Source organism: Felis catus, chromosome C1 (assembly GCF_018350175.1).
Source record: "Felis catus isolate Fca126 chromosome C1, F.catus_Fca126_mat1.0, whole genome shotgun sequence".
NCBI classification, from domain to species: domain Eukaryota; kingdom Metazoa; phylum Chordata; class Mammalia; order Carnivora; family Felidae; genus Felis; species Felis catus.
Genome location: NC_058375.1, coordinates 88,854,484 through 88,881,219, shown reverse-complemented (window position 1 = coordinate 88,881,219; position 26,736 = coordinate 88,854,484). Strand labels below are relative to the sequence as shown.

The 26,736-nt window shown below is 34.9% G+C and overlaps 1 pseudogene; it reads right to left on the bottom strand.

Moving 5' to 3' along the window:
* Positions 1-11,373: 11,373 nt before the first annotated feature.
* LOC101085392 lies at positions 11,374-13,137 on the bottom strand (annotated as a pseudogene).
* Positions 13,138-26,736: the final 13,599 nt, after the last annotated feature.

Sequence of the window (26,736 nt, the reverse complement as noted above, 5' to 3'; positions counted from 1 at the left end):
TTTATTAAGACATAGTGAACATTGATTACTGAGTACCCTCATCAAACATCTTTATTTGGGGCATTCTCTCGTATAAGAAGTAGGAAAAAATTAAATTTTAAATGGACAGGTAAATTTGGGAATTAAAATTTCAAGGGTATTACATTAAAAAGACAGGTTGTGGATATATTAACAATGGATGCTGTAATATAAACTCTTAGAGGTTGTTTTTCCAGTGTGACTTTTGCTTTCCCTATGTGTCTTTTCCATAAGAAACATATGAATAATACTTCCAGAGCATTCTGCAACACTATTTCAACATAACATTGTCAATAGAGAGAGAGAGGAAAAAAAAAAACAAAAAACAGTCCACAAAGGTATAACAATTAGAGATGGTCCCTCATTTTAAGAAACAGCAGGCTGAACCCAAAGCTAAGGGACCTGCTGGGTACAGCTACTGACTTTTTGTACCTTTTATTAAAAGAACTGTCACTCCCACATTGGTTAGATCATCCATATTTTGAACATATGCATGAATGCCTCAAAAAATGGCACGTTGGAATATATTCTGTTGGTTTATCAATCTATAAAATGACATATCTGGTCTTCAAAGACATCACCTTGCTATCATTTCAAATAATGGAAATTTAAGTAGAGTTTTCAAAGGATGGCAGGCTTATTTTGCTTTTAGTTACCTTATTTGGCCCAGAGTCTGTTTTCCTCCTGCAAAATATAATAGCACAACAGTCTGGTAGAAGAGGAGTGGCTTCCAAATTAAGACTCCACATAAGATTCTACAATCAGGTATCAGTCAGGTATTATTATGCTCATGATATGAATAAGGAAGAAGGATTTCACCATCCTTTCCTGAAGAGAAAATGGGAGTGGAATAGGTGGAGACAAGCTAGTCTGTGAATTTTATGTATTTCAGGTTGTTTTACATTAACTGATTATATATATCCCATGGCAAAGTATCCTATATACTCTGGCTTTCTCCTCTGTCAATCCAAATCAACTATTCTTGCTAAGATCACAAGCAAGGTCTTTCTATTAAACCCAACTGATCCATTTAGGTCTTATATGATCTGGTGTTTTTCTCACTCTCAATTCCTTACTAATTAAAAAAAAAAAAAAAAAAAAAAAAAAGATCTCTCGGGAAAGTTTTTTGGCATCTTACACTCCTGGCCTTTCTTCTCTCCCCTCTGCTTCTTGTCAGGCAGGTTGCTTTATGGTTGTCAAGATGGGCTTCATTGAGAAGATAAAATCTGAACAAAGCCGTAAACAAGGTAAGGATGCTAGCTAAGAAGGTATCTATAGGGAGAAGATTTCAGGAAGAAACAATTAGAGCAAAGTCTCTAAGACAGAAGTAGATCTATGTTTTCAGGGAATAGCAAATATATGTGTTGCTGAAACTGACTCAACACGGGAAAGAATTGTAGAAGATGAAGGCAGAGTGTTCCTAGGAATACCATATTTTTTTAGAGCTTTGTTTGCTATGTAAGTCTTTGACTTTGAGTGGAATAAGGAACTGCTGAAGATTTTTGACCAGAGGAATTACATAACTGACTTACTTATATCAAAGGTTCACTTTGAAAAAAAAATAAAAATTAAAAAAATAAAGGTTCACTTTGCCTTTTTTTAAAGAGGAGATTTTACAGAGGCAGAGTGAAAGCAAGGATTCCAGGTAGGGTGCAACTGCAACAATGCAGATGAGGGATAAAGATCTTTCCACTACAAATGTAGCAGTGGAAAGGGTGAGATATATTCTAGGATTCTAGAAACATTTTGAAGGCAGAACTGACAGGATTCCTGATGACCTGTGAAGTATGAGAACTAGAATGGATTTAAGAATGGCTTCAATTTTTTGGTCTGGGCCACTGAGAATTTCAATGACATCAACTAAGATGAAGGAAAGCTATAATTGAAACAGACTGAAGTGATAGTGGGTGGTTGGGAAGGGGAAAGAGCAGGAATTACATTCTGAAAATTTTGAATTAAAAAGTGTTAAACATCCACGTAGAGATATTAAGTAAGCAGTTGAATATGTGTCTCGGGTTCAAAAAGGCACTTGGATTGGAAATATTAATTGGTAATAAGTACCATGTAGATGATACTTAAATCCATGAGCCCAGAGGAAGTAATCAATAATGTAAATATAAAGTGAGAAAAGGACAAAGAACAGAGCCTTGAGCAGCACTAACATTAGGAGGTGGAAAGAGAAGAAACCAATAAAGGAAATGAGAAAGAGTGAGAAAGGAAGTGAGATAGGAGAAAACTTAGAGAATATAGATCCCTGGAAGCCAAATGAAGAAATACTTTTGAAACAGAAGCAATGGTCTGCTATGTTAAATGCTACTCATTGGCCAAGCAAAATGAAGACAGACTTGACCACTGAATTTAGCAGCTTGGAAATCATTAATTATGTTGATAAGTATAGTTTTAGTAATGGTTTGTTGTGAAAGTTTGATTAGATGGTGTTAGATAGGATGGAAAAGGAGGAACTGGAGGTAGCAAAGGTCATTATTTTCAGTAATCTGTTGCAAAGGGGCCAGTGAAAAGTGGTAGCTGTTTCAATTACAGATGTTTAGAATTACAGATGTTTCCTGATGTACAATGGTTCAACTTATAATTTTTTGACTTTATGATGGCACAAAAGCAATATGCATTCAGTAGAACGATACTTCAGATTCTGAATTTTGATCTTTTTCCAAGCTAGGGATATGTAGTAAGATACTCTCTGGTGGGCAGTGGCACAATCACGATGGTAAACAACCAATATACTTACAACCATTCATTACCCATACAATTATTCCACTCTTCATTTTCTGTACAATATCCAACAAATTACATGAGATATTCAACATTGTACTATCAAATAGGTTTGTGTTACATGATTCTGTCGAGTTATTGGCTAATGTTAGCGTTCCAAACATGTTTTAGGTAGGCTATGATATAGTTAGGTGAATTAAATGCTTTCTCAACTTAAGATAGTCTCAGTTTAGGATGGGTTTATCAGGATGTAACCCTATCATAAGTCAAGAAAGATCTGTAACATTGTTTGCAATGTGAGAGAGATACCATGTATAAAATTATCTTGTCATTAATTCCCAAGCTTCTCCCACCCCCATCATATTGCCCTGGCCTACCTCCTTACCATATTATAGATGCTATCAGTTCCTAATCCATGTTGTTAATACCTCCTTAATACTATACAAATCAAATAATTTCTCTCAAACCCCCAATTTACTGTGCTGTTGGGTTCTTTGATACTCTAACAGTATAAATATAATCCCTCCTCATCTTCCAATTTTGCTTTTCTCCCATTCTCCAAATCACTTTTCAGTAAGTTGTTTTATTTCAATGCAAATGTGATTATGGTAATGTCTTCTTTAAAATAGTTTAATGACTATTTATCATCTACAGGACAGGTACAAAGTTTTATCTTTCTCTAAAGAAAATCTAATTATGTTACTCCTTGCTTGAAAGCCTACAATGACTGTTCATCAACTTCTTTATAAACTCTAATCCCCTCAATTCAGCATGATAGGCCTTTTAAAATTCGGCTCCTGTTCATCCTCTGCTTAATCTTATAAGCAAGTTGAGGGCAGGGATTTTTCTGCTTTGTTCACATGGGATCTTAAGAACATCAATGTCTGGTTTAAATTAATTTAAAAATGGGTAACTGGATGTCTGGATGAATGAACTCTATCTTCTTGCTTTTTACAGCACCTAACACAGAGTGAATACAAATCCTGGCTGACTTTATGAAATAGGAAGACTCCTTCTTAGGAGTGTGTTCTTCAGTTTTCTGTTTGAATACATGAAAGGCTAAGGGCACTGGTTTTTTTTCTCTCTCACTTTCAATCTAGTAACTCCACACACTGAGGGATTGTCTTTGTGTTCACTTTTATTGGTTGTATGATCTAAATTGGTTAACAGATAATTATTTAAGCAAGACATGGAAATGAGTTGTAGTGTCTTTGCCTCCTATGCCCTTGGCTATAAGTATGAATATGTGCTGTTTATGTATTTTTGCACACTTAAGACAAGGTCAGGTTTATTGCCTCTAAACCTTTGAAATCATGTCATGAGTTAAGTAGTCTGTGCAATAAAAATCAGAACTGAGATTCACCTCACTTTCATACTCTATTAAACGGTTTATAGTAGCACAAAACTCCATCATCATTATATTTTTTTTCGTCAACTCCATGTTTTACTGGGCACAAAGTGTTATATGGTGCAATATTGCAAATGAATACATTATTAAGGAAAGGACAATTATGAAGAAAGAAGCAGGTGTTGCCGTCACACTTAATGCCTAAGGAGTTATAGGTCTGCTGGCAAGAAAGGGCCTACGGCTCAAATACTGTGTGTATCTGACGATAGCTGTCTGCTTCTGCAATGAGTCAATCTGTTGAAGTATGCACATTGCTTTAACTAACATGTAAGGTAAAAATAGTGGATTTAAAGAGAGGCTGCTGTTCTTAATAAATACATCCTATCACTTTTCAAAATGTGTTTTTTCCTAGTCACACAGTAATCTGAAAGCAATGACTACCATCTTTTTCTCAAATAATATAATCTTTTGTTAAAAAACAATGACAAGAGCTGCTCAATAAACTTCAAATTTCAGGTCCCTGAGAATAGGAAGGTAAATTCACCGCATTATATTAAAAAACATTATAAATGGCGCTTTGTAATAATATTCTCAGTAGCCAATAGCCAACAGTGAAAATCAATTCCACAAAAGAAATGCAAAACCTTTCTTGTATAACTTAAGAATTAATCATTTGTGGTTTATCTGGCATAGGGGTATAACTTACAACCGGAGCAAATAGCTCCATTCAATTTTCAGAGCAGTGGTGGTTCAGCTGGCTACAAGGGCAGGATCTCAGCAGGCAATTAATTGACAATCCGTGGAATTAAAAAGCGTTGTGCTTTCACAGATTTACAATCTAGTAAAATAAGGAAAGTTTTAGAGGTACAAAATATTTTATTGAATAAAACTTGTTTAAGAAGATGCATGTCTGTAGAGACAAATACATGCAAAAAATATATGTTTTTCATTTCAAGGAAGTGAGCCACATGGAGTAAAAGACTTAAAAAAAGGAATAATTATATAAAATGTTTACTTATAAACAGTTGATACAACTTCCATCACTTAAATTTCTTTGCTTTGGCATTAAAATTTTGGCACATTTTCATACTTTTTTTCTTTTTCTTTTTTTTTTTAATTTTTTTAACGTTTTATTTATTTTTGGGACAGAGAGAGACAGAGCATGAACAGGGGAGGGGCAGAGAGAGAGGGAGACACAGAATCGGAAGCAGGCTCCAGGCTCTGAGCTATCAGCCCAGAGCCCGATGCGGGGCTCAAACTCACGGATCGCGAGATATGACCTGAGCTGAAGTCGGACGCTTAACCGACTGAGCCACCCAGGTGCCCCACTTTTTTCTTTTTTTTAAAGAATAAAAAAGGAAAGAAAAAAAAGATTGTGTTATACAAATATGATTGGGTGAATGAATGTCAACGAATAAAATAGTATCCTGAAATTTTGAGTGTTATAAGGATTCAACATTTTGATAGAAAATACTCATGCATTAAGGCTAACTTTTGATTCAAATCCACCAAAAATAGTAATGTATAATATACAGTGTGTTCTGGTGGAATTATATTTGTTTCTAAATGTCTTTTTACTGGGCAAGTGTTTACACATGAGTTAAGAGTGTAAAGAGTGGGCTGTCTTCTTTGTGTCGCCATAACTTAATAGAGTAAAAATTAATAAATATTTGTTAAATTGACAAATGGATGGATAAAAGAGAGGTAAACTCTTTTAGTAAAAATATTCTGAGAATAAATATTATATTTCCAAAATTGTATTCAAATACTCGATGTTCCCCAACATCCCCATTTTATAGTGGCCATTTGTTGAAAGCACTTTTTACTGAAGTGTTAATTCATCATTTTGAATTACAATGAATCTCTCTTGGGAAAGTTATAGTCATAACTGTTATTTTCACTCCCACTTTAGTTCTCGAGTTTTATTTTATAGTTATTTTCTATTCAATCGTTGCCTGGTCTTTGACCTTTCATGTACACTTCACCAGCATTTCACCAGAGAGCACAGGCATATTAAAATATACTTAGCTTATTTTGCAATATTACTGGCAAACTATCTCATTTAAAGGAGGAATGTGCAGGAATGTCTAATTTAAAGTTTTACATGGGCTTTTTTCTTATTTTAATATTAACTTGATGGAGGAATGCGATCTCAGGGTATACACAGTTTAACCTAAGCTTAATCTGGTCACAATGTATCCCCTGTTCTTAAGACCCTCACTTTTGGGCAACTAAAATGACAAATTCTGTAGTCTCTCTTTCCTAATGTTTGCTGTATCTCCATGATGACTTTTGACCTGTGAATATACTCCTCTGAATCACTGACCTTATGACATTTATTTCTCTTAGTAGACCAGATAAATTTTTACCTTGCAATAAATATCATTATCCTTCTGAGTAACACTGCCAACTGAGTAGGTATATTTAACCATCAGTTCATATAGTTTGCACTTTATCTTAATTTGATAAGTATGTCAAATGTTACATAAAATATGTTACATAATATTACATGTATTATTTGTTGCACTGTGGAATTTTATTACACAAATATTTTATTCTAGTAATTTTAATAAAATTAAATATTTATGTGTATTTTTATGGTTTATAAAGTTTTAGTATGTATGAAGTTATTCTATTTTTATAATATTTTGAGGAATTGAAGGCACACATTATCACCATCTGAAGAACTGAGTTTTGAACCGGCTTTGTAGTTTTCTGATTTATCATGTAAGCAGTAGCTTTAACGTTTTAACTTACTATTTCTGAAGGTTTATCTCACTTCTTTACCACTGCACCACACTGCAGTATTTTTGATGGTTGAAAATGATAGAAGGTGAGATCATGATACAGATTATTGTTAATTTTTGCCTACCTAGATTGTAATGGTGAAAAACCTGGATTTGAATGAAATTTTATTACTAGGTGAAAGAGTGTTAAGATTTTTTTCCCTAGAAAATATTAGTACCGTTAGATATATTAGGTATGATAGACTAATTGGAAATTACAGTGGAAATGAAAAATTCTCTAAAAGGGCAGACATGAGCTGGCAAAAGAAAGAATAAACAAACTGAAGATAGATGATCAGAACATATACAACAGAGAATTGAAAGGAAGAAAAATAATGCAGGAAAATTAATGGTACATTAGAGACATTTAGGACATCGTTGAAAGTATCAAAACATGCCTAATGTGAGTACCAGAAGGAAAGAAGGAAGAGAAAAAAGCATAAAAATTGTTCAAAGAAATAATGGCTGAAAACATCACATATGATTAAAAACATTGATTTTTACATTCATGAAACTCAAAAGATCCCAAGTAGGATAAATTTTAGAAGATCCATAAGTAGTCATAAACATAGTCAAAATGTTGAAAGCTAATGACAAAGAGAAAATCTTAAAAGCAGCAAGAGGAAACAACTCATCATATACAAGAGAATACCTATAAGATTAACCATTGATTTCTCATCAGAAACAATAGAGGCCAGAAGGTGGTGGGATAACCTATTCAAGGTTCTTTAAAAAAAGAGCTGTCAATTAAGAATCCTATACACAGCAAAACTATCTCAAAATGAAGGCAAGAGCGAAATAAACAGAATTTGTTGCTAGTGGACATGCCTGACAAGAAACACTAAAGGAAGTTATTCAGGCTAAAGGCAAGCATCACCAGACAGTTATTCTAATTGATATAAATTTTGCCATAAAGGTAATTTTGTAGCAAAAAGACAGTGTGACTACATATTTCTTCTCCTTTCTAGTCTTTATTGATTTTTAAAAATAATACCATAAACGATATCTATGAAATCAAATTGTTAGCCCTATAGCATATAGGCACATATCTTCTTTGACAATAACAGCACAAATTAGGGGAGGGAGGAGTAAGCTCTTGTGTAGCAAAGAACTGACATCAGATATTAACTCTACTCCACAGTAAAAGATGAAGAATACCAGAAATGGTAAATAAGAAGGTAAATTTAAAAAAAAAAAACAGTTATAAATATGTTTTTCTTTTTTTATCTTAGTTCCTTCAGGAGACTTAAAATTATATAAAGCCATGATTATAACACTATATTGTTGGATTAGTAACATATATAGATGTAACATATTCGACAATAATAGCACAAAGGAAGTGAAGGGAACTATAGTGAAACAAATTGTCTATATTTCACTGAAATTGTATGTATAAATCTGAGGTAGATTTTGATAAATTGAGATATATTCTATAATTCATAGATCAACCACTGAGAAAACAACTCTAAAAACATACAGTTAAAAGAAGATAATGTATATTTGGTTAATACAGGTGCTACATTTGACCTAGGGTATAGTTCAATGACTGGATAACATGGCTAGTCATCCACCAAAATTCCTTTTTCATTTTTACAGTATATAAAATTAGAGCTGAGAAATAGCTTAAGCTGAGGAGTCTATTTTTCAGCTTCCCTTTTCTGTTAGGTATGGCCATATGACAAATTTTTGTCAATGGACTATACACAAAGAGCTCTAATCTCTCTTTTTTTTAAGTTTATGTATTTATTTTGAAAGAGAGAGTGTGTGTGAGGCAGAGAGAGAGGGAGAGAGAATCCCAAGTAGGTTCCACACTGTCAGCACCGAGTCCCACAGGGGGCTTGAACCCACAAGCCTCAAAATCATGACCTGAACTGAAATCAAAGAGTGGGATGATTGACTGAGCCACCCCAAAAGCCCTAGTCTCTTAAGAAGTAGACAAAATTCCTCCATGTTCTACCCTTCTGCTGACTGAATACAGAGGTCCAACAAGCTTTAGGGGTTGGTAAAGTCATCCAATGAGACCTATCATAAATCTCCGAATCCCTATCCAGAGGAGAGCTTCCCACATCCTGTAACACCTATCCTTAACTCATATGTAAATGACAAATACATTGGGGCGCCTGGGTGGCGCAGTCGGTTAAGCGTCCGACTTCAGCCAGGTCACGATCTCGCGGTCCGTGAGTTCGAGCCCCGCGTCAGGCTCTGGGCTGATGGCTCAGAGCCTGGAACCTGTTTCCGAATCTGTGTCTCCCTCTCTCTCTGCCCCTCTCCCATTCATGCTCTGTTTCTCTCTGTCCCAAAAATAAATAAACGTTGAAAAAAAAATTTAAAAAAAGTAAATGACAAATACAATTCTACTATATTGGAACTATCCATTTTTTGTGTTTATGTTTTTTTTATAACAGTTTAGCAGCCCTGATTGACACCATTCCAGACTATAGTCTCAATAGATCCTATTCAATGGCAAGGAGGTTCTCTTCCAAAAGAAAATGAGAATTTAATATTTTAAGGAAAAAGAATGCTGGCTATGTGGGTGCCTACATTCTAGACATTTAAATACTGTGCTAAGTAATTTGTATATATTTTACACATAATTACAGGCAATTTTATTGCAAGTATTTGCATATATCATCATATACCAATTCTATAAGGTGATTATTATCATCTCATTTGTTGAGAAGAGAAGGAAGCTAAAAATAGCTAAGTATATTGGATATTTGTATTTTAACCAAAATCTATTTAGTTGCAAAAACACCTTAACCACTCCTTCACCCACTATAAACTAAATTGCTTTGGGTAATTTGTAAGATTCTGGTTTTAGTGTTAACTGCCTCTAAAAGTAATTGTTTTTGATATTTTATTTTACTCATTCCATACAATACCTTTCAAAAGACAACTTTAATTATCTAAATAATTAAAACTCCACTGGTTCTGGCAATTCATTTTTTCCAATACATTTAATTCTTTCTCTAAAACCTATCCATTTTATTAAAAACCAGCTATTAAGACTAAAAACTTGGGGGATAATATTTTCTTTGAATTTGCTTGGCAGGGTTTCATTCAATTTGAGGTATCAGAAATTATACTTTGTGCCAAGATATATATGAAAATATTGGTCCCTCTAAGCTTCTTGTTGTAGGTTAACTCATACTCTATGATCCCAGAAATGCAACGCTGTGACCTGGGCCAGACCAAATTATAAGAATCATGATGGTTGCCTACCTAAATTACCACCAATATGTCTGTCTTTTTTGTTTGTTTGTTTTTTTGTTTGTTTTTGAGAGACACAAAGTGTGTGTGGGAGTAGGGGAGGGGCAGAGAGAGGGAGAGAGAAAATCCCAAGTGTACTGTGTGGGGGTGGGGGCTTGATCCCACCAAGATATCAAGACTTGAGCCCATATCAAGAGTCAGACACTTGGGGGAGTCAGCTGCTAGGGGCACCTGGGTGGCTCAGTCAGTTAAGTGCCAGATATTGCCTCAGGTCATGATCTCACAGTTCATGAGTTCAAGCCCTGCATGGGGCTCACTGCTGTGAGCTCAGAACCCTCTTTTGATCTTCTGTCCCCCTTTCTCTGTGTCTACATCTCCTCCCCCTAAAATAAATAAACATTAAAAAAAAGTCATCCGTTCAACTGACTGAGCTATCCAGATGAGCCCCAGATGTCTGTCTTTTAAATATACTTAGTCCTTTTCATCATGGAAGAAAAATTTACAGGTCATCTGTGACTCCTCATTTCATCTTATGCGCCATGCATAACCCCACAGGTAACCCTGTTGATTCCACTTTAAGAGTATGATCAGCACCTGACCACTTTCCCCCTCCTACACTGAGGGCACTCCCAGAGGAGCCCCTTTCACCCTTCCCTCTGATGACTGCAGTAGCCTCTCACTGCTGTCCTGCTCCACCCCTGTCCTTCTGATGTTTATTCTCAACATTGCAGTCAGAGCTGTCCTTTCAAACTATGAACCAAAACAATTCCATCTTCCCCACAAATCCTACCCGTGTCTCTTGCTAATTCACTCACGATGTAATTGAAAATTCTGAAAGAGCTTTATTGGCCCTACATAATTATCCCCACCTTCTCATTTCCTGTTAGTCTCCTCCTTGCTTCCAAAAAACCATGCTGGTCAAACACTTGAAATGACCCCTTCCTGCCTTAGATCCTTCCCACTGTCACTGCCTCTGCTTTACTCTCCCCAGTAATTCATAATGCTTGCTCTTCCAGCTTTGTGTAGAATTCAACCTCCATTCAAGGGACTCCTTCCGTGCTGAAACACCTAATCCTGCTCTGTGTTTTTTTTTTTTCTTCTATAAGAATTCCTACTGTTATATAATTTACTTAAAATAAATTATAATAAATAAAATGATTTTATATTTATCCTTATACATAATTTTACATATTAAAAATATATAACTTATATATGTAATATATATTTACACACATAAATGTTATAAAATATAAGCTCCACAAGGACAGAGGTATTTGTTTGCTTGCTTATTTATTATTTATCTCTCTCTCCCTATTTATTTATGTTTTTCAAGGAACATTTAATAACAAGGTAGATAACATATACTTATCTAATATGGTACTTTTGTATCACTGAAGCTAAAGCAAATTATCCTGTTCATTGGGTAAAAATGGACTGCTTAATGTGTGGACACTGCAGTGCAATTTAAAAAAATTCTGTAATTGTATTTTCAAAACTTCAGAATTTGAGCATCAGAGTTCTCTCTTTTTTTCATATGAGAAAAGAAAATTCCCTTGAAAATCATATGAAGCTTGGACAAAAATTGCATAGCTTTATTCTTAGGATCACTCTGTAGAGTCTTCATGATTCAAAAGACACAAGGGAATCTTCAATTCATCTTTTAGAGAAGACATTACACCTCACATGATATCAACCAGGAGAATGTTGCTGGCAATCAAAGTGCTGGAGTGAAGAAGCTGGGTGCTGCCTTATACACTAGGCTTATATTTTCTACCAATGTCATGTCCACTGTACCAGCACCTGGAACTACACAGCCATAATCAGCATTTTTAACAGCTGTCAAGCCATCTCTTATTGCATCTTTGATTTGAGTGAATTTTGCTTATTTGGTCCATTGACCACTAAAATGACAGAGTGAGGATGGTTACATTGATCAATAAAGGTGAATTTCTCTTCTCCCAATGCATACTCATAGACAAGTCCTGCATGTCCCAAACAATCAGTATTTAGGTCATCAAAAGAATTCCACTGCAAGCAAGGGTCAGCCTTTCCATATTTCTTCTTTTAGCTCTACAGAGAGCTACTATGCCTTCTTTTGTTAGAGCATCTAAGGAAATGAGGTCAATTCCCTTTTGGTTAACAACAAATCTTTTATCTGAATCACTGCAGACTTTCTTTTTCAATTCTATTATTTTTTAACTCTATCTTCAATGAGTTTTCTTTCAGTATTTACAAGTTTCTTTCTTTCTTGTGCACTCTTGTAAAATAAAGCCAGAATTTACTTCCATTTTTTCATATTCTAATGACACATTGCATGTAAGGACATATGCATCTTTTTTTTTTTTTTCACATCAGGATGTCATGCCCCAAGGTTCAAACAAGACCTCTGATTAAGCTTGTATCAGTTTCAAAATTATGTTTCATCTCCATGATCTCAACAACAGAGAGATCAATTGGTTCATCTTGTTTTTTAATGGTGAAAATGGAGTCCACTACAGCCTCTGTTAAGACATTAGCAAGGTCAGCATGCACTTTAGTACGAGGAGATGTTCTAGCCACATCTATAAATGTTTCCCTGTCCATTTCTTTGTTTACTTTGGCTTGTTCTAAAAACTGAAGTGCCTTTCCTTTGCAGCTTCAAATCCTTCTGTTATTCTGGGATAAAGACCTTCAGAAATGCAGACGGCCTGTTTCAGCAACTTGTCAATGATTAGGTCATTGGAAGTGGTGTCATCACCAGTTATGTCATCCTGGGCTGTTGCTACTTTGCCTTGTAAGGCAGCTGTTGGGTGTTGAATTTGTATTTCAAGAAGCATCACATTACCATATTTAGTAAATGTAATGTCTCTGGTACCAGAAATAAGCATCTCCACGGCTCACTTAGTCTCCAAGTTGGTCCTCAGCAAATCCTGACCCTTAGACCACACTGATGTTGACTGTCAGTACTGCCTGAGCTTGGGCCACCTCAGCCTCAGGATTCAGGATTTTCACGTCCACCATAGCTAACCAGCACAGGAAGAGCTGTTTCTTTCTTTCTTTCTTTCTTTCTTTCTTTCTTTCTTTCTTTCTTTCTTTCTTTCTTTCTTTCTTTCTTTCTTTTTTTTTTTTTTTTGAAAATAGTGCCTAAAACAGAATTTACTCTTAATAGGTATTTGATAAAGAATGGATCTGGTCATTTAATTAAATAGGAAGTGTTTGCTCTCAAGTGGTATTGGAAGGCTTAATGTCACTTTTCTGTAATTGCTTTTGACTTGTTTGAAGAAGACTCTATAATAGTATTTTAATATAGCAGTATCTCATTATAACAATGGGAGATATTGACCATATATTAACCACTTGGAGTGATTAATTAAACACTTTAATCTGAACATTTGTGGTCCTGAAAATTTTTAGTCTTTCATGGGGAAAAAAAGGAAACTAACTTTACTAAAATGCTTTAAATTTACTATAATTGAATGGTAAGCATTTATATACACATTATTATATATTCTTATCAAAATTTTGTGATATAGATTTTTAAAATTAATTTTTGAATGCACTTTACTTAAGGACACATAGCTGAAGTCTTCATGAAGCTTCTAAACTACTAAATTCTTTGCTCTTCCCCAAACTCCTTCATGTAAGATAAAAGTAAAGTAGAATTCCAACCTAAAGTAAGTTCATCAGACTTCTGTGGATCAAATAAGCATAAAGTAAAATTTTGGAATATGGTAATAATACTGTAGTATTAAATATTTTAAGTATATGAAAAATATGAATATTCACAGAATAAGAAACCTGAAATAGTACTTTAGAAACCAAGTTAGTTAAAATGTTCAAGTCATAGTCTCATTTCTTTTTGCAATATCTAGCCTCACCAGGATATCCTCCACAACAGAGTGAGCTTTGAAGTTCACAAAATTTGATTCAACATTGGCATATCGACCTGACTTCAAAGGGATTTACACTGCTGAAGAATTTCACTGAGTTCAAGAAAGAAAGGAGAATCTCAACTTCCTGTGAAATCTAACTTCAGAGTACCTGGTACCTTCAACAAAATCAGGTATATTTGGGTATCAAAAACAGAGATTTGAAAGTACATTTCAATTCACACAGAATATTTCTTTTTAATTTCCTGTTTGGTGAATATTTATTGCAATGTGACAATAGGAAAACTAAAAGTTGTAAGTTTAGTATTTCAGAGATAAAGCTTTGCTGAAGCCTATATTTAATTCTAGGAAGTCACATGGATATAAACTTATTTTCCCCTGCCCATTTATCTGTGCAGCGCTGGTCTACCAGTCTCATTTTTACCTTTTCCACAAAGCCTTTCCCTAAAACTCCACTTATTTTTCATAATCATGAGTTTGGGAACTTGATTTCATTTAATTTAATACTTCAATTTCCAGGCTGACAATTACTTTTAGAAGTTTCCTTCAATGTATCTTGCACTTTTCTTCTCTTTCTTGTGGTCATGGGTTCCCCCAACACCCAAATGCCACCACCGCTCCCTTTCCTCACCCCATTCCATTATAGCATTGCTAAAATTTAGAATTACGGAAGTGTTACTTATCCTAAAAGGCCCACTCAATTTTTCTCATTTTTCACTGATTCTCATTATTTCAAAACTATATATTTTAGCATGTAAACATTCACCCATATGAATGAAAGACTGTAAATCATTTGTATCCCTCAATTGGTCCTTGCCTCTAATTCCAGTAAAGAAAAAAAAATATTTAACTGTCTTGAATCAAACTGTTAGATTGGACCTTTATGAAACCCTCCCTGTCACATATAACATATATACAGGGTGAGAAGAAAGTGATGATTAAATTCATAGTTACTAAGTAAGGTCAATTTCTTGGAGGATAAATACACTGCAATTAATAAGTGTCTATTCTTTATTTTATACAGAATCATTTCATATGCATTATCTCTTAACTCTCATAACGATCCTATTGATTTTCAGATTTTACACAAATGAGGTATTTGAAAGAGTATTCCTTTTGGAGAGCTTGATATCCAGGAATAGAAATTTTAATAACTACCTTTCATTTGGCTATTTTTATAGGTGAGGCACTATGCTAACCTATCAGGAAAGTGCTATTAGTATCTCCATTTTGTTAATGAGGACATTAAGATTTAGAGTGATTAAATCACTCACCCATGCTTACAGAGCCAGAGTCCATATTCAGCTCCAGAACTTTCTCCAGAGCAAAAGCTCTTAACTAGTATGCTTATTAGAGAGTTTAGAATTGAAAGTACCTTAGAATTCATTTAGTCCAAACTTCTCATTTTACAGGTGAAGAAATTGAGGCAGAAAATGGTTTTTTGCTCAAGTCCATAATGCTCTTCAACTAAAACCATCCTTCAAGCCTCTGCACTCTGCCTCCACCACCTCAGCCTGCCACAGCTGCTCCTCACTGTCATCGTTAGGAAAAATCCATGGTCTACACCTCTTTTCAAGGGTCAGAGCCTGCTGGCTGATAATGGCTAGCATCTCATTAATTCACTTTCATAAAAAGTATAACTCCAGATCTTCTTTTGACCCTACACAATGGGGGTAAAGGTGAGGTCTTAGAAACAGGTAGTGGGTTTACTTTTGAAGCCCTATTTGGGAAGCAACAAACCTACTAAGTATGTTGATTCTTCATTTCTGTTAATGAAATAAGTTTTAGTGAAGCCATTTGTAACTCTTGGGAGCTAACACTTCTTCATACCAAGGATAGATATATTAGTGAGGGCTCCCCAAAGACACAGAATTTATAAGCTGTATATATATAAACTTATTGTGAGACTTGGGTTATGCAATCATGGAGACCAAGAAATCCCATAGCCTGCAGTCTATGAACTTGAGAACCAAGAGCTGTAATTCAGTCCGAGTCTCTCTGAAGGCCTGAGAACCAGGAGAGCCTATGGCATAAATTCCAATCTGTGTCCCAAAACCTGAGAACATGGAGCCCCAGAGTCCCAGGGAAGGAAGGTATGCATGTCTCTGCTCAAACACAGAGAGAATTTGCCCTCTCCTTACCTTTTTATTCTATTCAGACCCTCAGAGAGTTGGGTGACACACACCCATATTGGGGAGGGCCATCTACTTTACTTAGTTCACCAATTCAAATGCTAATCTCTTCCAGAAAAACTCGCACAGATCCTCACAGATCTGTGAGGGTAGCTATCTTGGTATCCTTTAGCTCAGTCAAGCTGACATATAAAACTAACCATTACATTGGGGTATGAGACTGAGGGCAGGTGTTTTATATTAATTCTGGCACTGGGTTCAGGCTTTGGTTAGGGAAAGAACACATTTTCTACAAGTGTATTCAGAGTCCTGTTTTTCTTCCCCGGCAGCTTCTAAGACAAACTAAGTTCACGCTGCTCCCAAAAACAACAACAAAAAACAAACACAAAAAAACAAAAGACAACAAAAAAACCTCTTATAACAATCTTAAACCTATTCAATAAAATGTATATATGAGAAGATTTAAAACATTTACTTCATTTTCATTTGAGATAATTTATATTTTAACAGTTTAAACAGTTTTATTGTGCCCTTTTGATGCTAAGGATACATAAGATGAAAAAGATATAGTTCCTGCACAGAATGGTTTAAATTGCAGTGGGAGAGATGATTATATAAATAGAATATTTCAGCATATTGTGGTAACTCAGTACTAAAAAAGTCATTTTGCTTTTGAATAAAAGACAAAATTAATTAGTACTATGTAGTATTTTATTTTTTTAAATATTGACTTCTTTTTTTATTTTTTAATGTTTATTTATTTTTGAGAGAGAGTATGATCAGGGGAGAGAGAGGCAGAGAGAGGGAGACACAGAATTGGAAGCAGGATCCAGGCTCTGAGCTGTTAGCATGGAGCCCAATGCGGGGCTCAACTTACCAACTGTGAGATTATGACCTGAGCTGAAGTCAGACACTTAACCAACGGAGCCATCCAGGCGCCCCTTAAATATTGACTTCTAAGGAAAATTATTAAGAAGGATAATAATCAATTTATTAAAAATAAAGTAATTTGGATATGTTTTGGGGAAAAAGTGGGTTAATTACACAGCTTAACTTGGAAATTTTAGACCTCAAAATGTTGTTTCTTTGGATTTTTTTCATAAAGCTAGCTGTAGCAGAGATTGCTAGCTGGTTAACAAACATGTTTCTTTTCCTACTGGGGACATAGCAAGTTTAAATTTCCTATCATACTTTCAGCTGGGCTTGACAGTGGCTGAGTTCTCATCAATAGAATGTGAATAGAGAATGGGCACCACTTCAAAGCATGACCATAAAAACTTCCCATGTGTAAACCCTATGCATTTTTTCTCCTTCCATTTTGATGTAGATGAGCATAATGATTGGTGGAATAGGGGACCCATCCATGGAATGGTCCTTGAGTCCTTAAGTCACTGAGTAGAGGAGAATCTCCCAATAATCAGGGTCATCTTTTCATGGCTTTTAAGCGAACAAGAAATAAGATTCAATGATATTTGGGCCATTATAATTTGGGCTTTATTTTAAACATCAGACAGCATTATCCTAATATGCCAGTGTTATTCTTTTAACTGAAATATCAACAGAATCCTAGATATTTTGTCAATTAACCTAAGGGTTATTTTGTCAATTAACCTAAGGGTTATTTTGTCAATTAACCTAAGGGTTAATTGAGCATGATTTATAGAATCACAGAATTTTAAAGCACAGATTGTGGAGAATATTAGCCATAGGACATTAGACACAATTTAGTCCAGTAGTCTCATTTTAGAGATGAGGAAATTGATTTAAATTACCAAGAGAGGGGTGCCTGAGTGGCTCATGTGGTTAAGCATCTGACTTAGACTCAGGTCATGATCTCACAGCTCATGAGTTGGAGCCCCACGTCAGGCTCTGCACTGACAGTTCAGAGCCTGGAGCCTGCTTTGGATTCTGTATTTCCCTCTCTCTCTGCCCCTCCCCTGCTCATGTTCTCTCTCTCTCTCTCTCTCTCTCTCTGTCTCTCTCTCTCTGTCTCAAAAATAAATAAACATTAAAAAAAATAATAATAAATTACCAAGAGCAATTCCATCCCCTTCTCTTTGTTCCCTCAGCTCTAAGGTTAATAACTGTTTTTATAATTGCTACCTTTCTTCTCTCTTCTAACCTTTTCAGTTATCTCATTAACAACTTCGTAGCTAGTTAACAATCCTTCATATTGAAAACCATTGGTATGATTTCTGTGTTTTTTCTGGAGCCTGTGTGTGGACACAAATAGTCTTCTTTTCTTGGTGACTGAAGCAAACAAGGATATGAAGTAAATTATAAGGTATCCTGATTGTCTCTTCTGAAATTGTCAAAAAAGGGTAGAAACAAATTTCAGTGGTCTCAAATGCTTCCTTTCACACTGGATCATGGTGGAGGTAAATGGCACAAATGTTGTTCCAGAATGGCTTGGACTCTTTATTAGCTTTGTTTTATGCAAAGACATACATAGATGCTTTAGTGTAGTTGAGAATGACTAACACAAGCTATAGTCATTATATAGATAATTTTTAAAAATCAGTTTTTGAAAACCGTAGGTTAGAAACTAGAATTCTTGTGTTCTTCTATCTTCAATGTCCTCCTCTTAGGAATTGCTTAAAACTTTTAGCAAGGTGAACTTAAAGAATTTCTCTGTTTACTAAATCTTAATTTCTCATTTATATTGTCTAGATACTCTGGATTTCTTTTTTTCAGCCTAACATTTTTCTCTCCTGGGGAAGTAAAGTAAACATTTCTATGCATTACGATCCTTATATTTAATGAAAAATTCTTAGCTCCATCTAAATGCTTGCCCCAAATAGAGTCAGGCTATTTATTACTTGTATTTTCAGAAAGATTCATTCACTCTACATGTATTCTAAGATGTAAGATGTATTTCCCATTGCTTTTTATCCAGACATGACTTTTCTACCTCTGTGCTTCACCCTGCAGATTCATCATACGTCTATGTTCCTCACCCAGCTGCTTCTGACTTTTCTCCCACAGTGGGGACAACAGGAATCCTACCCTGCTTCCTTTTTGATTAGTGGAGAATCTCAGACTAGAAAGAGATTGAAACTTTTCTACATTATGAAAAACAGAGTCAATATCCCGCTTCTTAAGTAAAATAATTAAGCATATGCCTTTTGCTATAGCTGCTCAGGAGTCTTACTGTTTAACTGTTGCATTTCTGGGAGTTGTCCTCCTTTCCCAGTACACTTATCCATTTTGTGCTTGACACATATCTGGGATGCATTCTGAAGGGCATGGGCAATGGCTAATTCAGTTGCCTCTCACAACTGTCCTTCCCATGTAGCCCTGTTACAGAACTCCAAGAGTATCTTCTTGTCCAACTTCCTTTTTTTTTTCCAGAAAATGTCTGAGGATTTTTAAAGATTGCCTTGTCTTTCATATCAGATGCAGCTGATTGTCCTGAAGCTCAGATCTATTTTATAAGTTCACAAGTGAGAGTCACTCCTTACAGCCCAACAGATGTCTCAGGGGCTCAGGCCTACCAAAGCAAATTGGTTAACAGTCTCACCCAGTATAAGGTATCTGCTAGCCCCATTGTCAGTGCCACTAAACAGAACTGGAATTGGGGTCCCTTTAAAAGCAAAATTTTGTCAATCTGATAGCAGAAGAGGAAGTCAGAGAGACTCAAAGAGTAAGAAGGACTCAACAAGCAACTGCTACTTAGAAGATGGAAAGGGCCCTGAGAGATGAGCTGGAGGTGCTTTGGGAAAGAGAGAGAGGGGAACATGTGACAGCTATCAAGGAAATGGGATCTCAGTTCTACAACGACAAGGAAATGAATCCTGCCAACAACCTGAGTGAGCTGAGAAGTGGATTCTTCACCTGGGCCTCCAGATAAAAGCCCAGCCTAGCAGATATGTTGATTTCATTCTTCTAACACTTGCAACAGAGAACCCAAGTGAGCTACTTGAACTTCTGCCCAACAGAACTGTGTGATAATAAATGAATGTTTTTTTCAAAATGCCAAGTTTGGACAACTTATTATTTAGAATTAGAAAAATAACACAGTTTCTTACCTGAATTTCACTATTACGAAAAAATTAAGAAATGAGATTTATCTTTGTGTTTATATTGGGCTCATACTGATTTGGGGGAAGAATTGTTAAATTGTTTTGAAAACTAGTATTTTAACTGTAACAGCCCCATATTTCCTTATAAACACACTACTTTTAATTTAAAAATTAATTTTATATGATAGACATTTCTATTTTATGTCTTGGTGATTTTCTTCCATAGTATAACAAGCCATAATAATAATAATTAACTCAGAAAATCTGATGTATCTTAAAGCTTCTGATTATAAAAATACATATCATATATTTATATCATGAAATATGATTCAACAATAAAAAGTAATAAATTATTGATAAATAAGACAATTTGGATGAATATCAAGGAATTATTCTGAGCAAAACAACCCACAAAAGTTTACATAGTGTATGATTCAATTTATAGAATATACTTGAAATGATAAAATTTACAGAAATGAAAAATAGATCAATGGTTGCTAAGGCTTAGGAACAGGAAGATAGAAAAGGGTAAGAGGTATGTGTGTGTAAATAAGTATAGATCCTTTTCATGATGGAACTGTTCTGTGTTATGATTGCGTTGGTGGATATACTAACCTACACATGTAATAAAATTGTGTAAAACCAAATACACACACACACACACACACACACACACTCACACACAATAACACTCTCAAACTGGGTAGAATATCAGATATTGATAAATACTGAGTCAGTCTTGAAAGTATATACTTGAAAAAATATAATCAATCAAGAAATGAATTAAAATAAAGAACTTAGGGATACTATATGAAAGGCCTACTTTAGAAATTTAGAGTAATAGATTTATTTAATGTACTGACTCTAACCAAAAATTTAAAATATATTAAAACATTGAAAGAAAAATGACCTACTGCAAAAATATTTTCTTGGGTATAAAGACCCAAGTCATGACATCCAGGGCTAGTAAAAATCATGAATTGATGAGTGTAAGCAAAAATTCACTAGTGTTTCTATTACTTTGAGAAGGAATACTTCTACTTAGGTAGTCAGTAGAGACACCTTTGTGGTGAAGGAAGTGGAGAAAGTGGGAAACCCAAGATAACCCTTAGATATTAGGTCCAGATAAATGTCTTAATGGTGAAATCAATCACCAAGATAGGGATTATAGAAAAATAGAGTGATTGATAAGTGGGAAGACAATAATTTTTTGGGCCATATTGACTTTGGAGATCTCATAGGTAGAGGTAAGCTAGATTTCAAGTTTGAATAACAGCCACTGGAAACCCAGGGTATGGAAAAAAATTTCCCAGGGTGAGTACACAGTGAGATTAAAAAAAAAAAAAGGTGGGGGCACAAAACCAGAATCTTGGAAAACAGAATAATTAGGGTATGAAGAGGAAGGAAAGAAGGATGAGAAGAAATAACCAAAGAAATTGAATGGGACCTAGCATCAATAGTGTAATGAAAACCAGGGAGGAGAGATTTTCAGGAAGGGAGTAATCAAACTTGTCAAACACAAGAGGTGTCAAACGAGAATCAGAATTGAAAAGAAGTACTTATAATTAATTGAGAAATGATTGTTGACTTCAGTTAAAACAGTTTCAGTTTAATGATTGGAGTTTGAGATGGGAGTAAGAATAGTAGGTAGACAGATGGTTGTTTTCAGTTGAGGATGAAATGGGAGGCGGGAAAGTGGTGACAGTCAATGAAAACTGTATTTGAGGATGTTTCCTATTAAGAGCAGAAAAAAGAGGCCTGTGGGATCTAAGGAGATAAATTTAAGCATAAGTTTCTGAAGTGCTTATACATAGATTGTGGGGCAGTAGCTAATAAAGACAGAAATTACAAATAATGAGAGTGAATGAAGAAAATTATAATGGAGCTCTGCCCCTAAATACATAAAAGTGAATATGATCCAATTTATATTTTTACATGTGCTTATATTTCTGGAATTGGAATTAAAAAGATATACTGCTGGCTTTAATTTATTTTTTCATGTCCTATGATTCATACAGAAGACTTTAGAATCAAAATGTAGTCCAAATAAAGTAATTCAAAATAACTACACAACTGATGGGATTAACAGGCTGTGACTATAGTGCATCATAATTTATTTAGCTCAACACTTTTAAACCTTGTCATCGATGTGACAGCATATACTTGTTCTTTCCAACTAATATTTGATTAAGGCATTTTACAATCCCAATCACTATCACTGTGTGACATTCCATGGCCAGGAGTGTGTTATACAGCATTAATTCACACATAGATGCACTGATGGCACTTAGCCTTCAATGTGAATGGATATTGCACATTTCATGCTCTGTCATGTCTCATTGCATTAATAGCCATGTGTGTGATGAGGTCCATAATCTGTGGCTATTTCACAACATTTTCAAATGCACTTGTCACAAATGGAGTAGCCAAGTACTTCATTAAGCAATCCTGTTCCAGAAAGCATGTGTCTCCAAAAGCAGGTTGGCATTTGAAGTAATAGAAGTTGCTTTTATCCGTGTAAGGTTGAAAAGGCACATGTAATTTTAGTAACTCTTAACTTACATCACATCTTTCCTTCAGAAGTCAAATGGTGTTCTGATAAGGCCTCTCATCTACCACTGTCACTTTTCTTTCTATTGAGTGGATATGCTCAGCTCTACCACCAGCTATTGGTAAACTTAGGGCTAGCATGTAATTTCTACAAGCTTCTGTTTTACATCTGTAAAACAGAGCCACATAGTAAGCTTACTATGAAGTTGACATTATATAAGATGATGTATATAAGGCCCCTAGAACCTGAAAAATAATACACTCCAAAATCTACATTTTATTTCCATATTATAAATGAGAAGTATAATAGTGTTTGTAACTACAAAAAAAAAAACTAGATATAAAGCTGTAAAATTAGTCATGTACATATTCTGGACTCACCATAACTTTATGAAAATGTATTTTATTTTCTTTGGACTTGGATTTTAGAGACTTAGAGAGCACTGTGAATGTTTTATAGATTCCTGTTTTATTGATGATTGGCTTTACTATGAAAGTTCTTTCTAAATCTATGGTTACAACAGTTCCTAGAACATGTGACAAAGAAGGTAATATGCAGCAACAGCCCTCATAACGGGTACTGTCTGTCCATCTTTTTTTAGTGGCTTTGAAACTCTTTATCTAGGGGCACCTGGGTGACTCATTTGGTTAAGCATTCAACTTTCTCTCTCTCTCTCAAAAATAAATAAACATTAAAAGAAATCAAAGGGGCACCTGGGTGGCTTAGCTGGTTAAGTGTCTGATTTCCGCTCTGGTCATGATCTCGCGGTTCGTGAGTTCGGGCCCCGCATCAGGTTCTGTACTGGCAGCTCAGAGCCTGGATCCTGCTTCAGAATCTGTGTCTCCCTCTGTCTCTGCACCTTCCCTGCTCGTGCTCTGTCTGTCTGTCTCTCTCTCTCTCTCTCTCTCTCTCTCTCAAAAATAAATAATAAAATCATTAAAAGAACAACAACAACAAAGACAATCTTGGCAGAGATTAGAGGACTCACCAGGAGTTTCCACATGAGCAGGTTAGCTCAAACTGTTCCCAGAAGGTCAGACTTTGATGAGTTCAGGGGGCCAAGACTTTCCCCAAGTGCTTAATCAAGTAACTGACAGCCTCCTTGTTTATACAACATGAATTCCCTGGGATTGAGGTCCCTTACCCCTTTTCCATCTCTGAAATTTTTTGTCTTAATACTTCAATAACTAGACCAGAGTCAGAGAATTCAAAACATTAACAAAAGAATAGCTTTTCCAAGAGACTCAAGCAGCCACATCAGGGAAGGCAGAACAATAATATACACTCAATGAAATAGAACTGCTGAAGCCCTGGCTATGCAAATAAGAAAGTTTAAGGATATTCAAGTTCAGCACATGCTCTCTCTCTCTCTCTCTCTCTCTCTCTCTCTCTCTCTCACACACACACACACAAGGGATTTGATGATTAGTGAACCAATTATTTTTCCACTTGAAATCTTGGTAAATACATTTAAGAAGCAGATAGTCACTGGTGAGACATGGGTTAGCAACCCAGAAGAGCCAATGTAACAAGTATTTCAAAGCACAGTGTAAAAAACCCAAAAATCAACAACAAAGAGAGAGACAGAGAGAGAGAGAGAGACAGAGAGAGAGAGAGAAAATGTAAGATAAAAATAGAGACTACAGATTAAAATAGAGAGAGATTCAGGGGACTTAATACACAGTAGCTTCAGAAAAACGAATGAAAAGAAAAAAAAGACTAATGAAGCTGAGGCAATAATTAAACAAATAATAGAAGTAAAATTATCGACCAAAGAAACATTGGTTTATAGACTGAAAGCTTCCTTGAGTTCCAGAACAGACATATAACAATGCGAATTCTAATGAAACTATTAGATCGAAAATATCACAAACTTCTAGACAGAATAAACAATTTTCCTGGAAAGGAAATGTAGAAAGATATTTGAGAACATGAAAAAATTCTGAGTATATATATCAACATAATATTCCAAACTTGAGAAAAGTATTTGAAAAAAGATCCTAAGCAAACATCATAGGAAAAATAATAAAGACTTCAAAATGAGGAAGTAAGAGGAATGAAAAATAAGTGATAAAAGAATCTTGTGATACATATTTATGAATAAGGATAGATTTTATAGAAATAGGGAATATAAAAGTTTAAAAAAATTGTTTTGAGATAGAAGGGAGCTATTGTAAGGGAAATTCCAGGTAGAATTAGACTGTCTCCAACACAGCAAAAAATTGAGAGTGAGTGAAGACAGAGAGAGAAATAAAATAACTACAACTCCAGAATGGAGAATGGAAATGGTAAAAAACAAAAGAGGGGATTAGAGCACTATAAATAAGAATATTGGAAAGATCTATCTTATTTGTGTTCAGAGAAATAGGAATTTGAACATCTTTCATGGAGAAATGATTGGAACATAGTGTTTGATTAGAAGATCAGGGAAAGAAAATGTAATCATTAATAGATGGAAATCAACAGTAGAAATTCTGTATTATCAAGAAAAAGAACACTTGATCAAAGAAACAAAGATAAATTGAGTGAAAATGAGGAACCAATAAAGTAAACTAAGTGATAAACGTGAAAATATAGTAAATAAAACTGAGTATATCATTCATTACGTATAATATTAACAGGCTAAAATCTTTCCATCAAAATAAAGAAACTATCAGACTGAAGTTGAAAAATAGTCCCTATGCTGCTTACAATAAACACATCCTAAGCAGGGTGACAATTAAAATTTTAAATTAAGAAATGGAGAAGCACCTGGGTTCTTCTGGAATGGAGAAGCTCATTCAGTTCAGTGTTTAACTCTTGAGTTTTGTCTGAAGTCATGATCTCACAGTTTGTGAGTCTGACCTCAACATTGGCTCTGTGCTGACAGCCCAGAGCCTGCTTAGGAATCTCTATCTCCCTCTCTCTCTCTCTCTCTCTGCCCTTTCCCTGCTCACATGTTTTTGTTTGTCTGTCTGTCTGTCTCTCTCTCTCTCAAAATAAATAATAAATAAAACTTTAAAATTAAGAAATTAACAAATAGATAATAGGCTTATTCAAACAGAAGATAAGCAAGAGTGGTAATTTTGATGTTAGACAAGATGGAATTTAAGATTAAAAGCAATAAAGAGGATAAAGGAGAACATCGTGTAATAAAAAGTCTTGCTTAAGAGATATGAGTTATAAATCTATATGTGCAAAATGAAAAAGCAGATAAAAACGGAAAATTGCAATTAGAAGTGAATGAAATTGGTAAAAATAGTTATATTGGAAATAATCACTACAATCCTCACAAAATCGGGTAGATTGAATAATGACTTGGATGGTTATAAGACAGTTCCAGAACTTAGATATTCCCTATTTTCGAGAAGAAGTAAAATAAAACATAAGTGGTTAGAGCACAATAAACTAAAGAAAATGGACATGATTTGCTTCTGCTATAGTCTTGCATTATATTATTCCAGAAAGGTTAATTTTAGTAAACTTTGAAACATGCAATAATTAAATTTAGAAAGTATTTGTTCCAGAAACGAGTGTTTCTTGCTTCTCTTTTTTGCTTATATTTAAGCAAGCCATGAACCAAGAAAAAACAAACAAACAAACAAACAATAAGAATTGGCCTATTGTAATTACATATTTACAATATGTGTGTCACAGTGATTTAGTATGAAATATGAAGCATGCTAGAAGGAGGGCAGAGTGTAGTCATGTTCTTCGATACAGAAAAGGAGGAGAAGAGCACTAGAAAGTTGTTTACTGCTCTTTTGACTTTGTCTTTAGTTTGTAGGGGATATATTTCCCCTGTCGAGAGAAAACTTGCAAAAGCTCCAGTTTTTTGATGTATGGTATCTGAACTCCAAAGAGAATGTAATCTTTGTGGCAAGCGATCCAAAAGAAGTCCTCATGGAATTTGAGCAAGCTCTGAAAAATGTAACTACAGCAGCAGGATGTTTCTCTAGAAATGCAAACTTCTAAGGATAAACAGTAAAGAGTGCAATCCTAGTTTATTCCATTTTTGTGTCTGGTGTGTGCTAATAATTTCTATATTTCTAACAACCTCGGGGTGATCAGAGTGATTTTTACTCCCAAAA